Genomic DNA, 15,995 nt, shown 5'->3' with positions numbered 1-15,995 from the left:
AAATTCCAGTCCCTTCTCCGCAAGATACAGCTTGACTTGGGGGATGAAGCACTCGTAGAACCAGTCCGATGACAGCTGCTTCGTGATCCAGCCTGTCATTGTGCATCCAATGCACTGGCAGCAGGTTCGTGTTTTTAATTCTTCAGGGCCCTAGGGTTCTTGGCCTTGTAGATAAGGGCAGGCTTGAGCAAAAATCCCTCAGCATTTCCACACATAACGATAGTAACACGATCCTTATATGCCTTGAAGCCACGGACCTTGGCCTCATCCTTGACAATGAATGTCCGGGAAGGCATTCTTTTCCAGAACAGTCCTGTTTCTTCCATGTTAAACACCTGTTCTGGATGATACTCACCATCCTCAAGGATATTCTGCAAAATGTTGTTCACGCAGTCCTCTGCTGCAGGCTGGTCAGCAGAGGCAGCTTCTCCATGGAGAACACCACTCTTCAAATGATACCTCTTCTGGAACTTCTCGAACCAACTCTTGCTCGCCATGAAATCCATGAACATTGCAGAAAAGGGTCCTGGTTGAGGTTCATTCGCCGTAAAGTGCTGATAGAGCTGCCTCACCTTCTCCCGGATGACCAGCTAATCCAACAAATTGTTTTTCTTGCAGCTGTCGCTGATCCAAATGGCTAGGGCAGAGTCCATTTTCACTACGAACTTTTTACAACGTTATGACGTGCTTTGCTTCCTTGTTTAAAGAGACAGTAGCCATGGCACGAATGTTCTTTTCATCTTTACAGAAGGAGCAAACAGTAGACTCATACAAGTCGTAATGGCGGGCTACCTCAACAATTTTCTTGCCATTTTTATCATATCCAAGAATTTCACCTTCTCCTAGATGGTAAGCATCTTCCTCTTGCACTTAGTTTCATCGTCAGAAGACTCAGAAGAGCAGCACATTGAGGCGCCATCGTGGAGATTAGATAAAGGTTTTCAGAAGTCGCAAACACAAGAGCAAAGATGCTTCCGATGCATAGCGAAACGTGTATGAGATAAACAAACTTGCATGAGGCTGAGCCAATCAGTGGCCAGGATAGGAATAGGACAGCCAATCAGTGAACAGCACGCTCTGATTGGCTTGGTTTCACCACACCCGATTTTTTGGAAGTTACTGCCCACACACAAGGAGTGGTTGAGTGGTTGCACCCGGCATTGAAGGATTTGCGGGGGTGCTCGAATACATAGGCCTACATTCCATACGTAATTTTAACTGTAATACAGGGGTGTATAATTGACTCAGACAACCAAGTGCACGCTGTATCATTTTCACTGTCTCAATCAACTTTTTAATGAATATATTTGAAAAAAACCCGCGAAAGTCAAAGTGCGATGTGGCGAGGGACAACTGTATGTTTTAGGACCTGCTTCTCCCCTCCCCCATCCTCACCCCTACCCCCACCCTCGCCACGTCCCCAAGCAAAATCTCTGAATCAGGGCTCTCAAGCTGCAAGTATGGACAACAGGACACTTCTCTGAGTGATACCCCCTATAGGAGCTGCATATTTGATGAGGGACCGGCAGCAGCCTGAGGTTTTCTCAGCTTCTCTCTCCTGACATGAATCACCACCTTTTATGACAGAAAAAGGTAATCCGTTCCCCAGTACTCTCAGTGGCTCTGTGCCCAAGGTAAAACCTCTGTCCCACAAACAGGATCTGGACAGAAGGTAGTCTCCTACCTCTCCAATGCATTCACCCAGAACTTAGCCTCAGCAGCAGGCAGCTGGGGGCAAGATGAGAAATCCTGATATCCTGTTCCTCCCAGAAAGAAAACCTTCCCTCTAACTAGAAGCTTTTCATTTACTGTCTGCAAGAGGACCATTCCCAGAGGCATTAAATAGTTGTTTTTAGTTATTTTCCCCAGTTTTACTAGAGAGCTGATCTGCAAACTTCCTTATGCTGTCAGGCTAGCAGTCACAAGAAGAGTTAAGATGATTTTCATGCAAGCCAAGGTTGAGAATAACTGATTTACAATGTGCTGTGCTACATAATCTAATTTACCTCAATCACTTAATAAACCCATAGGGCAAGAATTACTATTCTCATCCTTTACAGGTAAGGTTTCAGAAGGCTCACAGAGGCTGTGACTTGGCCCGGGTTATACACAGGGCTTTGATTTTAGGTCTCCTGATTATAAATAAACCCAATGCTCTACTATTACGAACTTAATTGTGCCCTCCCTCTCCAATTCATATGTTAAAACCATAATTCCCAATTTGCATATAAGACCTTTAAGGAGGTAATTAAGGTTAAATGAGGTCATGAAGGTAGGGCCCTAATGCAGTAGGACTAGTGTCCTCATAAGAAGAGAAAGAGCCCTGGCAGGTCTGGCTTGGCGGTTAGAGTGATGGCCCGTGGACCAGAGTCCCAGGTTCGGTTCCTGCTAAGGGCACGTACCTTGGTTGCAGTTTGTCCCCAGCCCCAGTTGGGGTCCTGTGGGTGGCAACCACTCGAAGTTTTGCTCTCACATGGATGTTTCTCCTTCTTCCTCATTCTCTCTCTCCCACTCTATATCTCAAGATAAAATGCAAAAATGTCCTCGGGTGAGGATTAAAAAAATAAATAAAAAAGAAGAGGAAAAGCCCCGGCTGGTTTGGCTCAGCAGTTAGAGCGTTGGCCCATGGACCAGAGTGTCCTGGGTTTGGTTACCCCAAAGGGCATGTACCTCAGTTGCAGTCTGTCCCCAGCCCCGGTTGGAATCATGCGGGTGGCGACCACTTGATGTGTCTCTTTCACATCGATGTTTCTCTCTCTCTCTCCCTTCCTCTCTCCCTCCTACTCTAGCTGAAGATAAATGCAAAAATGTCCTAGGGTGAAGATAAAAAAAAAAAAAGGAAGAGACAGTGGACTGTCCTCTTAGCCTGTGCACAGAGAAAAGACCATGTGAGGGCACAAGGAGAAGGTGGTGACCTGCAAGTCAGGGAAAGAGGCCTTACCAGAAACCAACTCTGCTGGCACCTTGATTTTGGACTTCTATCCTCCAGAACTGTGAGAAAATGAATTTTTTGTTGTTTAAGCCACCCAGTCTGTGGTACTCTTTTTTGGCATATCAACCCGACTAATGCATTTACCCAGAAGTATTTTGTCAGATTGGACTTTATTAGACTGAAAGGCAGGTGCAATGCAAGCGAGATTTTGCAAATAATCTCGGAAGAAATCAAATTTAACAGTGCTGAAAAATTATACGAAGAAATGGGTTCCTGAAGCAGGCAACACTTTGGCTCCAAAATATCACAAAAGAACATAGAAACAGCAGTGTTGCAATGATGATCGAAGGTCAAGAATCAGAAGTTTTAGGTCAATAGAAGGAGAAAGCCTACTGTAACAAGGCAAGACCAAAAGCCAATTAGACTTAAGTAATTGGAAGCCTACATTCAACATAGAGTTGGAAGGACAAACAATTAACGCAATGTTGGCAACACAGTACACTTATAAAGAGAATAAATGATAAAGCAAATGGAGTAAAGGTAAAATGAGTAATTGGGGAATGTGGATGAAGAATAAACAGGAGTGGAGGTTTTTGTACATTTCTTAAAACTTATGTAAGCTTGAAATTATTTCAAAATTAAAAATAAATACAAAAAAAATCTAAGAGGAAAAAATGTTCACACAAAAATTATTCACTTGCTTTTTTTTTTTTAAATCCTCACCTGAGGATATTTTTCTGTTTATCTTCAGATAGAGTGGGAGGGAGGGAGAGGAACACATCGACTGGTTGCTTCCCACACGACCCCAACCAGGGCCTGAGACAAATTGCAACCAAGGTACCTGTCCTTGACTGCAATCGAACCTAAGACTCATTGGTCTGCAGGCTGACATTCTAACTGCTGAGCCAAACTGGCCAGGGCTTCACTTGCTTCTTTTTATTAAAGTAATGTAAGAAGTAAGTCCAGAGAAGTTGTCTGGCCTTGAAGCCCCATTCTCAACTTTACTTCTTAGCATAATGATGCAGGTAAAATACTGAACTTCTGTGAATCTTGGTTTCCTCATTTTCATAGTGGAGATAATACCTTATGAGGGGAAAAGAAGAAACATATAAAAGCATACTTCTACATCTGGCACATACCTAGCTTATACCTGATACCTGTATAATGAAAAAATGGCTATAAATAGATCTAAAGGCTCAAAAAAAGATTTCTTCTTACTAAAGTGATCAAGGACAGCTTCAGAGAGATGTTTTAGATAGGTTGTGAAGAACAGACAGAATTTCAGCAAATGAGGTTGATAGAAAAAGACCCACAAAACAGACAGAGTACAAAATAAAGGCACAGACATTAGAAAATACAACTGAAGAGAAATAGCAGTAGACTGGTTGCCTCCTGCATGACCCCGGCCAGGGCCAGGGACCAAATAATTACAGGAACTGTTCTTCAAAAGGAGCAGGTAGACTTGAGAAATGCCAGGGCCTCTTAGTTTTTTTTCTTTCTTGCCTTGTCTGTTAAATTATGGTTATCCAAGAACTTACAAGTAACTCCAACAATTTCTACCATCCATACTGTGTACCTTTGCCTTTTAAATTATAAAAAGGCTCTTCGTTTTTAAAAAAATCCAAATATGGAAGGGTATAAAGAGAAAAATGAAAGTGTACTTCCTCTGATGAAGTACACTTGATGGAAACCTCCATAAAGTTCAGTCTAGTCTTTCTTTTTAAAATTTTTTTAAATTTTAAATCCTCATCTGAGGATATTTTTCCATTTGTCTTCAGATAAAGTGGGGGGGGGGGGGGAGAGAGACATTGATGTGAGAGAGACACATAGACTGGCTGCCTCCTGCACGACCCCGGCCAGGGCCAGGGACCGAACCGCAACCGAGGTACATGCCCTTGACTGGAATCAAACCTGCGACTCATTGGTCCTCGAGCTAATGTTCTAACCACTGAGCCAAATAGGCCAGGGCAAGTTCTGTCTATTCTTTCAAAAACTGGTTATAGCCCTGGCTGGTATGACTCAGTCAGTTGAGCTTTGTTCCATGCACCAAAAGATCACTGGTTGGATTCCCGGTCAGGGTACACACCCAGGGCTCAATCCCTGGATGGGGTGCATGCAGGAGCCCATTGATGTTTCTCTCTCTTTCTCTCTACTCTCCTCCCTTCTTCTCTAAAATCAATAAAAACATTTTTTAAAAAGTACTCCGATGCAAAAGAGATTTATTTTAAACTGGTTATACACGCATACACATATTCTTTTGTTTTTTATTGTACACACAGTTCTGCACTTTTCTTCACCTTTCGACAAACTTTTCCACATCAATGCCTACAAAGCCAAATCATTTTCTAACTAATACAGTAATTAACTTGTATACCATAACCAGACCCTAGACATCACACAATTAAGCTTGTCTCTAATTTTCTATCAATGCTATAGCCAATATTCTTTCATGTATTTGCACACATTTTGTAATTATATCCATGAATGAATTCTAAACAATAGAACCTCAAGGTCAAAAATAACAAAGGCCCTGGCCGGTTTGGCTCAGCGGTTAGAGCATCGGCCTGTGGTCCAGAGAGACCTGGGTTCAGTTCCCGCTAAGGACATGTACTTTGGTTGGAGTTTGTCCCTGGCCCTGGTTGGGTCGTGCAGGTGGCAGCCACTTGATGTGTCCCATTCACGTCGATGTTTCTCTCTCTCTTCCTCTCTCTCCCTCCCGCTATACCTGAATAAAAAATGGAAAAATGTCCTCGGGTGAGGATAAAAAAAAAAAAAAAGTACCCTCTAAAATATTCCACAAATTTACTAGTGAATATGAGTGTACCAGTCAGTTCCCCATGACCACTATCACTAACCAGGACTAAATAAAAATTTTCCATATTTGACAATATATGTGAAAAAAATACATCTCATGATAACTATTTTCATAATACTAAGATGTTACATGCTTTTTTCACTTTCACTGGTAAGTTTTTTAGAGGCTTCATATGTGATGGCTTTGTCATTCTTATGCCTAATGGAATATTTGCTGTGTATTCCTGTGTTTTAAAATTTTTAATTCTAATATGGTAAATATTAACCGATACACAAAAGTTCTTTGAGGTCCTCAATAAGTTAAGAGTGTTTGAAGAAACTCTACCCAGTGTGGCTGAGTTGGCTGAATGTCATCCCATGCACCAGTTTGATTCCCGCTCAGGGCACATGCCCAGGTTGCAGGCTTGATCCCCAGTAATGGGCATGCAGGAGGCAGTCAGTTGATGTCTGTCTGTCTGTCTCTCTTTCAAATCAATAAAAACATATTTTAAAAAAAGAAAAGAGCCCTGGCCAGTATGGTTTAGCAGTTAGAGCGTCTGCCTGCGGACCAGTGAGTCGAGGGTTCGATTCCGGTCAAGGGCATGTACCTCAGATACGGTTCATACCCGGCCCTGGTCGCCAGGGCCATGCGGGAGGCAACCAGTCAATGTGGCTTTATCACATCGATGTTTCTCTCTGTCTCTCTCTCTCCTCCTCCCTCCCACTCTATCTGATGATGAATAGAAAAGTATCCTTGGGTGAGGAATTAAAAAAAAAAAGTGTAAAGAACTTCTGAGACCAAAAAATTTGAGATCCCTTGGTCTAGATAACTTTTTGTCTTGTTAAAAAAAAGCCTTTTGAATTTTCAGAAGGAAACCCAACATGTTTACAGTATTTAATTCAAGAATTAAGTATGTATTTTCACTTATGTTTTTGGTTACAATAAGACGTTTCCTTCCATTATATTCTAATTGGCTACTGTTTGTATACAGGAAAATGACTCATTACTATATATTAATCTTTTTAAGCCAGCCACTGAATTAAATTAACTACTGAATTGTTTCTAATACTTTCAGCTGATACTTTAATATTTAGTATCTTTAAAAAATTATACTTGTGCCTTCTCCATTTTAATATTTGCATCCCATTTCACTTCCCTTTTTAACATATTAACAGGTACTTCAGGAACAATATTAAGCAGCTAAGGTTAGGGTTGGCATTTTTATCTCATTTCTAATTTTGATCTATGTCTAGTGTTTTGCCACTAAACATGATACAGGGGTTATTTTTTAAAGGTCAAGTTTATTGAGGTATAATTGGCATACAGTAAAATTTACCATTTAGGTAAACACCACCACAATTAAGACAAAGAACACTCTTCACTACAAAAAGTTATGTCAGGTAAATCTACTTGCCGAAGCCCCAGGCAATCACTATGTAATATCCTATCCCTACAGTTTTACATTTTCCACAATGTCAAATAAGTGAGATCCTACAGTGTGTAGCATTTTAAGTGTGGCTACATATCACTCAGTATTTTTTGAAAATGTTTTTATTGATTTTTTTAGAGAGAGGAAGGGAGAGATAGAAACTACAATGTGAGAGAGAAACACTGATCAGCTGCTCCCCGCAAGTCCCCCACTGGGGGTTCAAGCCCACAATCCAGGCAGGTGACCTGACCAGGAATTAAACCAGGACCTCTCAGTCCATGGGACACTCAATCCACTGAGTCACATCAGCTGAGCTTTCACTCAGAATTTAACTAATTTAAGATTCATCCATGTTGTTGCATCTATCAGTAATTCATTCATTTTATTGCTAAATTGTATTTCATTGTTTTTCACAATTTATTCACCAGCTGCTAGACATTTAGGTTGTTTGCAATTTTTAGTGATTATGGATAAGTCACTATAAACATTCACATGTGGTTTTTGTGTGAACAAACATTTTCATTTTTCTGAGTAAAGACCCAGGAGTGAGTCTGCTGGGTCATATAGTAAGTATATGTTTAACTTTATAAGAAACTGTCGAACTGTTTTCCAAAGTGCCTGTAGCATCATGCATTCCTACCAGCAACGTATAAGATCTCCAGCTGTGTCACAGTATTGTTTAAGATACTCTTTAAGGAAAAATAATCATATAAAAGTACCACTTATCCATATTTACTTTACTAAAAATTTTTAAACCAGAAATATGTGTTGAATTACATCAAATGCCTTTTTGCCAGTTATTAAAATGATCATTATCTCCTCTGATCTATTAAATATAATAAGCTATTAATAGATTTCTTAATATTGAATGACTATTGATTCTTGGAATTAATACACTTGGTCATGGTGTATCATGCTTTTTAAATATTTTTTTTTCTTTATTGATTTTAGAAAGAGAGGAAGGGAGAAGCAGAGAGAGAAACATTGATGAGAGAGAACATCAACTGCTGCCTCCTGCATGCCCCCCACGGAGGATCGGGTACACAACCTGGACACGTGCCCTGACTGGGAATCGGCGGGCCACCTCTTGGTGCATGGGTTAACGCTCAACCACTGAGCCACACTAGCTGGGCAGTGTATCATGCTTTTTAATTCTGTCTGTTAATGTTTTCTTAAAAATTTCTACACCAGTATCCATAAATGAAATTGATTATTTATATAATACTCTCCACTCCCCTGCTCTTTGGGATAGTCAGGTGTATTATATTTGCCACATTGAGAGCTTTTTGAAAAACATGGGTATGATTCCAATTATATGACACTCTGGAAGAGGCAAAACCACGGAGACAGTTAAAAGATCAGTTCTTTGCCAGAGGTTTGAGAGGTGGGAGGCATAAACAGCAGAGCACAGAGGATTTTTATGGTAGTGAAACTACTCTGTATGATACTATAATGACTGATATATGTCATTATACATTTGTCAAAATTCATAAAATATACAACCCCAAGAATAAACCCTAATGTAAACGATGGACTTTGGGTAACAATGATGTGTCGGTGTTGACTTAATTATAACAAATGTAGCACTCTGATACAAATGTTGGTGGTGGGAGAGATTGTGCATTTGGGGATAGGAGGAGATGGGAATTCTGCATTTCCCATTCAATTTTGCTGTGAATCTAAAACTCATCTAAAAAATAAAATCTATGTTTAAAATATAGATAGAAATTAAAATTTCAGTAATAAGAGCCCAGCCAGTGTGGCTCAGTGGCTGAGCATCAACCCATGCACCAAGAGGTCACCAGTTTGATTCTCAGTCAGGGCACATGCCCAGGTTGTGGGCCCGATCCTCAGTGGGAGACATGCAGGAGGCGGCCAATCAATATTCTCTCTCATTGATGTTTCTAGCTCTCTCTCCCTCCCCCTTCTTCTCTCTCTAAAAATCAATGAAGAAAAAAATTTTTTTAATGTTTTCAGTAAGAAGAGCTGGAAGATAACACTGAAAAAACCTCTCAGGAAACGGAACACATAAGACTAAAAGATAGAAAATAGGTAGGAAAGTAAAGATTAAAAGAATAAGATAAGAATCCCAATACCCAAATATACAAATTACAATGGAGAAAACAAAATAGTGATGAGGAAGAGATTATCAAAGAAACAATGCATCAAATTTAAAATATCCATTCAATAAAAGACAACATGGACAAAATTAACAGAAAGATAATAGGCTTAGAGAAAATATTTTCCAAGACCCTAGTCAACAGTCTATCCACAAGGAACTTCTACCAACCAAAAACAAAGACAGGAAACCCAAAGAAAAGATAGAAAAAGAACAAAATAGACAATTATCCAAAAGGAAAACCTGAATGGATCCAAAAGCTGCTGAAACTCATTAGTAATCAGACAATGTAAATGGAAACAATGAGATACTACTTTACAACCATCAGACTGTCAAAAATTAGAAAGTTGGATAAAACTAAGTACTGGCAAAGATGTGAGCAAACAAGAACACTACTGCACTGCTAGTAGGTACAAAAATTAGTTCTATTCTATGATCCAGAAATTCCACTCCTAGGTATAGTATATCCCAAAGAACTTCTCACACAGTTCCAAAAGGATGATGAGAGTGTATTTACAAGTCTATTTGTGATGCCAGAAAGGCAAACTCAGGTTTCAATCATTAGGGAATGAAAAATAAAATGTGGTAGATGTACACTATGGAATTCTACATTATACACAACTATATATACGTGCAACAAATCAGAATGGTCTGCAAAACAATGCTATTAAAAAAGTAAGAAACAGGACAAGGTCTGTAACAATACAACTGACCTTTGAACAACACAGGTTTGAAATGCATGGGTCCATTTATACTAATGTATTTTTGCCCTAATAAATACCAGTACTGTTTTCAATCCGTAATTGGGAGTCTGTGGATACACAGGGCCAACTGTATGCATTTGATCTGTGACACTTTACACAGGGGACCTGAGCATCTGTGCATTCTGGTGTCTACAGGGAAGAAGGGAGGTCCTAGAACCAATTCCCCAAAGATATCAAGGGACAACTAAGTTTTGGAGGAGTTAAAGTTATACTTGGATTTTGTACTGCATTGTGGTGCTCCTATCCAAGCTGCTCAAGGGTCAACTGTATAGTCATGTACCACCTAACAACGGAGACAGATGCTGAGAAATGTGATATTAAGTGATTCACCTTATGCAAACGTCATAGAGTGCACTTATACAAACCTACATGGTATTGCCTACTACTGTAATTGCATATGCTATACTTTTATATGACTGGCAGTATAGTAGGTTTGTTTATACTAGCATTACCACAAACATGTGGGCTAAAGTGTCATGATGTCACCAGTCAACAGTAATTTTTCAGCTCCATTATCTTATAGGACCACTATACTACATGCCGTCCACTGTTGACTGAAATGTCATTAAGTGGCACATGACTGTACATAAACTAAATACACATACCCTCTACATATTTTACAATGACTCATATATAATCCAGGAATGTATCAACCACAATGGAGAGGGTGCTTGCTGAAAAGGGTAATGGAAGTAGGGCTCAGAAATGAAAGAGAAAAATTTGAAGGAGCTTGTATGGTCTGTTGATAGGTATCATGAACTGAGAAGCATAATTAATTCTAAAACTTATTTTACCAAAAGTCAAATAATAATAAAAAAAATTTCCCAGAACAGACATGAATTCCCAGCTTGTAAGGGTTCAGGGAGTGCCCTTGAAAGACCCACATCATGCTCGCTTCAGCAGCACATATACTAAAATTGGAACGATACAGAGATTAGCATGGCCCCCGCGCAGGGATGACACGCAAATTCGTGAAGTGTTCCATATTAAAAAAAAAAAGAAGACCCACATCTAGGTACATCATTATAGAATTCAGAGGTTAAAAATAATATTCTAAAAGCTTCTAGAAACTGGAGAAATGACAGGAAAGGTCATCAGAATGGCTTTGGACTTCTACTGCAACACTAAAATGCAGACAACAATAGAGCTATGACTTCCAAAATTCCTAAGCCTAGAATTTTATACTTAGTCAAATTATTGATAAAATGTTAAGTTAGAATAAGGATTTTTTTTTCAATCATGCAAGCTCTCAGAAAGTTTTTACTTTACTTCCCAGGTATTCTTTATCAGGAAGCTAAGAAAATACGGGAAGTAAAAGATCCAATATAGGAGAGGGACAAAGAGAATTTTAAGGGTGACAGAAATTCCAGGATAACAACTATGAAGTAGGCCTAGAAAGTAACCAGTCCAGATTACATTAAAAGGATAGAAAGTTGCAGGACAACTGTCTCAGGGAATTAAAGGGTGGGTAATACTCCTGGAAAAATAAAAACTGGCTAAATGAATAAATGACATCATAAAAACTACATGATTCAGCTGTGAATGCTGAAAGTTCTAATTCTGTAAATACACTGAATATTAACTTAATAAACACCTGTGATAACTACATTGGGAGAATGGGAGCAGCAGTGTAGTGATGTGGAGAAAAGTCAGTAGATAATGTCCAAAACTATTACATCAAGAAATAGCAATAGAACCAAGTTATTTATAAATATGAAAGAGGAAACAGCTAAAAAAAGAAGAAGAAGAAGAAGAAGAAAATGTTAGCTTCTAATATGCTGAGGCTGGGACAGGGGACAGTTGTTTTCAGATATTATTCTAATTTTTAAAAAAAAAATTTCATGGCAGTAATGCAAGGAACATGAACAGCATTTAGCTTTTAGTAAATTAAATCTTCACATTATTTCATGATACTAAACAAACTATGTCTAGTTTGTTCTGCTGGAGACACTGAACTACAAACAAAAACAAAAAACAAAATCAAGCTTTAATAACTGATGTGAACACAGTCCAAATAACCTTGTGTTTGAATCCAAGCTCTACCACTTACTCTTGTGAAGTAGGGCAAATTACCTAACCATCCTGTACACATAACCACCTCCTCAAAGTGGTTTTGCAAGGATAATTAAGTGAAAGCACCTGATGTAGTGCTTGACCCATCAATAGATGTTACAACTTTCTGCTTGTCTCTCTGTTCTCTAGCTACAAACCCACATTCTGACCCCAAGCTGCTTTGTTGGTCACAGAGTATAGAGACTCATGGACAAATCAGCACATATCCCTCCTCACACTGGAAAATCAATGATGATGAGTAAGCAGACTTAAACTCTGTATATGAAGGGCAGCATTATGCTTGTTATGTGGAGAAGATTATCCCCATTATCCCCATTCTGGATTATTGCCTGCTTTCAATAACTGTCCCAATCAATTTACTACACAAGGTCAGAACCATTTTATCACTTAGGTGAGCTGTTTTGTACAGCTGGAAAACCTTTTTTTTAAAAAAAAAGAACTGTCCTGTTTCATCAGTCTTCATCCCTGTTCTTTCACTACAGGGCCTCAAAATTTTCTAATGTAGGTCCTATCTGACCCCTCTTTGGCCTGGGGCCACTTCCTGCTTACTGCAGCAAGAATAGAGTGAAATCAGCCCCATCAGCTAGTTAAATTGTTTACCATGTCAAATGTTTTCTTCCATTACTATTTAATTCATAATACCCTACAAAGTATAGAGATCTCAAAACAGAGAGGAAGAGGGAATTATCTGTTATCACTAGGGTCAGTCATCTTTATTTGCAGGGCCAAAAGTCTTAACTGATTTTCTACAAAGTATTTATACATACTTCTAAACATAATTTGACAGATATAAAAACACAAACATCAGAAATCATCAAGATTTTATCATTAATTCAACAAGCACTATCAATTTAAAAAGTAAGATATAATTTATAACACAGTTGAGACTAAGGAAAATTACAAAAATTACACCCAGTTCTAAGCCCCCTGACAGCCAAAGCTGTAAAGTGAAAGAGGATGGCTTACAAAACACAAATGATCTAATAAAAGTGGTCATTTGTTTAAAAAAAAAAAAAAAAAAAGGTCTATCACTGGGATCTTTTAAAAAATTGTTTCTAAGGTCTTTCTCTACTTTATAAAACTTGATGAATAAATTACAAATAGTATCTTTGATAGCAATGAGGATTTTTTTTTTTCATTTTTGCCTTTTCTTACGTATCAATCCTAGATAAAAGTCTAGGTGCATAATATTAAACCATAGTTCTGTGAAGAAACCTCTATGAAGACCTAAAGTAACATAATGCAAGTATACCAACTTCAGGTGAGGCATTTATTTCTGTCATTTAGTTTATTCTTAAGTTTTTGTAAATGTATGTTTTGTTTCCCTACTAGACTATAAACTTAAGGACTATGTTGTTTGATTCAATTTGAACTTTCTTTGCTATATAGTAGAGTACTTTACAGTTTCTGCTCTATTACAGTGACAGATAAAATGTCATGTAGTATTTACATTCAATATTTGTTAGTCTTCCCCGCTACACTAAAAATTCCATGAGGACAGAAACAGTGTCTTGATCATGTCCACATCCCCAGTCTTGGGGCACAGGATGATTCCATAAGTATTCACTGAATGAATGGATTAAGTAAAGAAAACACAACCAGGTAGGAAAGAGGAGGAAAAATAATTCTTAAGATAGACGTAACTCTGGGTACTAAGGCCAGTTCCAACAGGAGCTGGATGACCTTACCTAAGTTACTTCACTTCTATGACCTTCAAAGCTTTCATCTGTAGAACAAGAAAAAGTAGTATCTACTTCAGAATTACTGTAAGCATTAAATGCTTTAATATACATAAAGTATTTAGCACAATACCTGGAAAAAAACCTCAATATATATTAATCCCTTTACTTTCACTTATGTCCTTAATCTTAAAAACAGATATTACACATAAAACAGTCCCTTCCACCCTGGCCAGTTTGGCTCAGCAGTTAGGGCGTCAGCCCATGGATAGGACCCAAGGGTTATGGGTTTGATTCCCAGTCAAGGGCACGTGCCTGGGTTGCAAGTTTGAGTCCCAGCATTGTTGGGGTCATGGGGAAGGCAACCAATCCATGTCTCTCTCTCATATCAATGTTTCTCTCTCTCTCTCCCCCCCTCCCACTCTATCTAAAAACCGGTGGAAAAATATCCTTGGGTGAAGATTAACAACAAAAAGTCCCTTCCAATAACAAATTATTTCAGTAAAAATACAAGAAATCATTCTCACTTTCCTTTGAAAAGTTAAAATTTCATCTCTTCATTTTTTAAAACGGAAGGGGAATAACCTGTGAATTACTTTCAAAATATTACAAATGCAAGAACAAGTTAAGGAAAAACTGTCAAGAATGAGACTTGAAGCAACAAGAGGGAGGAAAAATCACTTATCTACCGCTAAGAAATTGGGGTTTTGAAGAAACTGTTGATTAAAGGAAAAAAGGACTGAAAAGCTAGTAATACTATATTTTTAAAAAGCACTTCAAAAATTGTTTATTCCGAATTTAAACCTTAGAAATCAAGTGCTGTGAAATCTTCCACTTAAAAGTGGAACATTAAACTTCCATTCAAACCTCCTTCACGACGACTTCCCTGATTCCAGTTATCCTTCAATTTTCTTCTCCCATTTTGAGCTTAATACTTCGCTGATTTCCCTCGAATCACCACTTACACACTGTGTGCAGACCAAGTTCTGTCATTCCTATAATTACCACACCCCTGTCAGCCGCTTCAGGCCCTTGTTGTTATGACATCGGTAAACTGCAGCCGTGCGTCTCCACCCCTGCTCTCCACCCCATCCACCTCCCTCCAAACCACCGGCTCCGGCTCTAACTTCTAAACCCGGAGACAGTCCCTTCCCGCCTAGGTCAGGATTTGTACACGCTCCCCCCACCCCCGCTTCCCGGCCTCGGCCACAGCACTCAGCGCTGCCCACCCCCGCCCGCCCGCTCGCTCGCGCCCGGCCGCGGCGCAGGCTCCGCGCTCGCCGCCCTCTCCGCCCCGCTGCCTCGGCGCCCCGCAGTCCCCGCCACCGCTTCCAGCCCCGCCGCCGCCCCGCCCCAACCGGCGTTCCCTATGGCGATCACACCAGTGCTCCCCACCCCCACCCTGCCCTCCGCCGGTAGCGCGGCCGTTAGGACAGCCGGGCCCGTGACGCACAGCCGCGCCGCGAGCGCCCGGTCCCAGGAAACCGAGCTCGAGCACGCCGGCGCCCGCCCTCTACCCGGGACCTCTCCCGGGTCCCGCCGAACTGCCGGATCCGCCGGCGGGAGGGGGAGGGGCCGGGACCGCAGGCCCCCCGCACTCACCAGGCTAACGGCAACCGATCCCGGTGCCACAGTTTGGGTGAGCCGCTTGCTCGCTCGCTCGCTCGCCGGCCCGCCGTACCTATCACTCACACAGCCTCGTGGAGCCGGCTGGCACCTCCGCGGTGCTCACCAGGCCTCGCTCTCCACCGTCGCGCACCCACAGCGAGACCCAGCTCAGCCGGCGTTCGCAGTGCGTCTGCGCGTGGGGGCCGGCCCACGCGCCTGCGCACCCCCATCCGTTGCCCTCTGGCAGAGGCTGCCGGGAGATGTAGTCTTTCAACGGCCTTTCACTGGAAGCCCTACCGGTTAACTCCCAACCAGTTGAAGAGTCTGAGGTCCCGCAGAAGGTCCCGCTGAGAAGGTCCGCAGTCAGTGGCAAAGGTTGTAGAGTCGTGGTGGGGTGATAATGAAACGGTACTTCTTAGTTTGAATTGCAAGGTTAAGTCGACAAACTTGTATTAAAAGCTGTTCCAGGTGGATCTATCCTCACTCACCTCTATCATTATCTAGCCTCTAACACCCTTGGTATCAAATACATGTTTACTTTGCGGGTGGCAGCCACTGGATGTGTCCCTTTCATGTCGATGTTTCTCTTTCGCTCTC

At 40.6% G+C, this 15,995-nt stretch overlaps 1 protein-coding gene and 1 non-coding gene across 3 annotated transcripts in view; one reads left to right on the top strand and one right to left on the bottom strand.

Annotated features, from left to right (window-relative positions):
* Window positions 1-15,575, bottom strand: part of KPNA1 (karyopherin subunit alpha 1) — an 82,416-nt gene extending 66,841 nt beyond the window's left edge. Inside the window, exons 1-2 of one of the 2 annotated variants that reach the window (XM_036242592.1) lie at window positions 15,393-15,569; window positions 13,800-13,837 (exon numbers count right to left, since the gene is read on the bottom strand). The gene's annotated coding sequence lies outside the window, so the exon portion shown is untranslated. Of the gene's footprint in view, window positions 1-13,799; window positions 13,838-15,392 lie in introns of both variants that reach the window. The other variant, XM_036242591.1, reaches the window with a different exon arrangement.
* LOC118617931 lies at window positions 10,926-11,029 on the top strand. Its single transcript, XR_004956889.1, has one exon. It is a non-coding gene; the product is annotated as a U6 spliceosomal RNA (small nuclear RNA).
* Window positions 15,576-15,995: the final 420 nt, after the last annotated feature.

Source organism: Molossus molossus, unplaced genomic scaffold (assembly GCF_014108415.1).
Source record: "Molossus molossus isolate mMolMol1 unplaced genomic scaffold, mMolMol1.p scaffold_m16_p_5, whole genome shotgun sequence".
In the NCBI taxonomy this organism is placed as follows: Eukaryota; Metazoa; Chordata; class Mammalia; order Chiroptera; family Molossidae; genus Molossus; species Molossus molossus.
The sequence above is the reverse complement of the archived record's forward strand: the minus strand, read 5'-3'. Positions and strand labels throughout refer to the sequence as shown.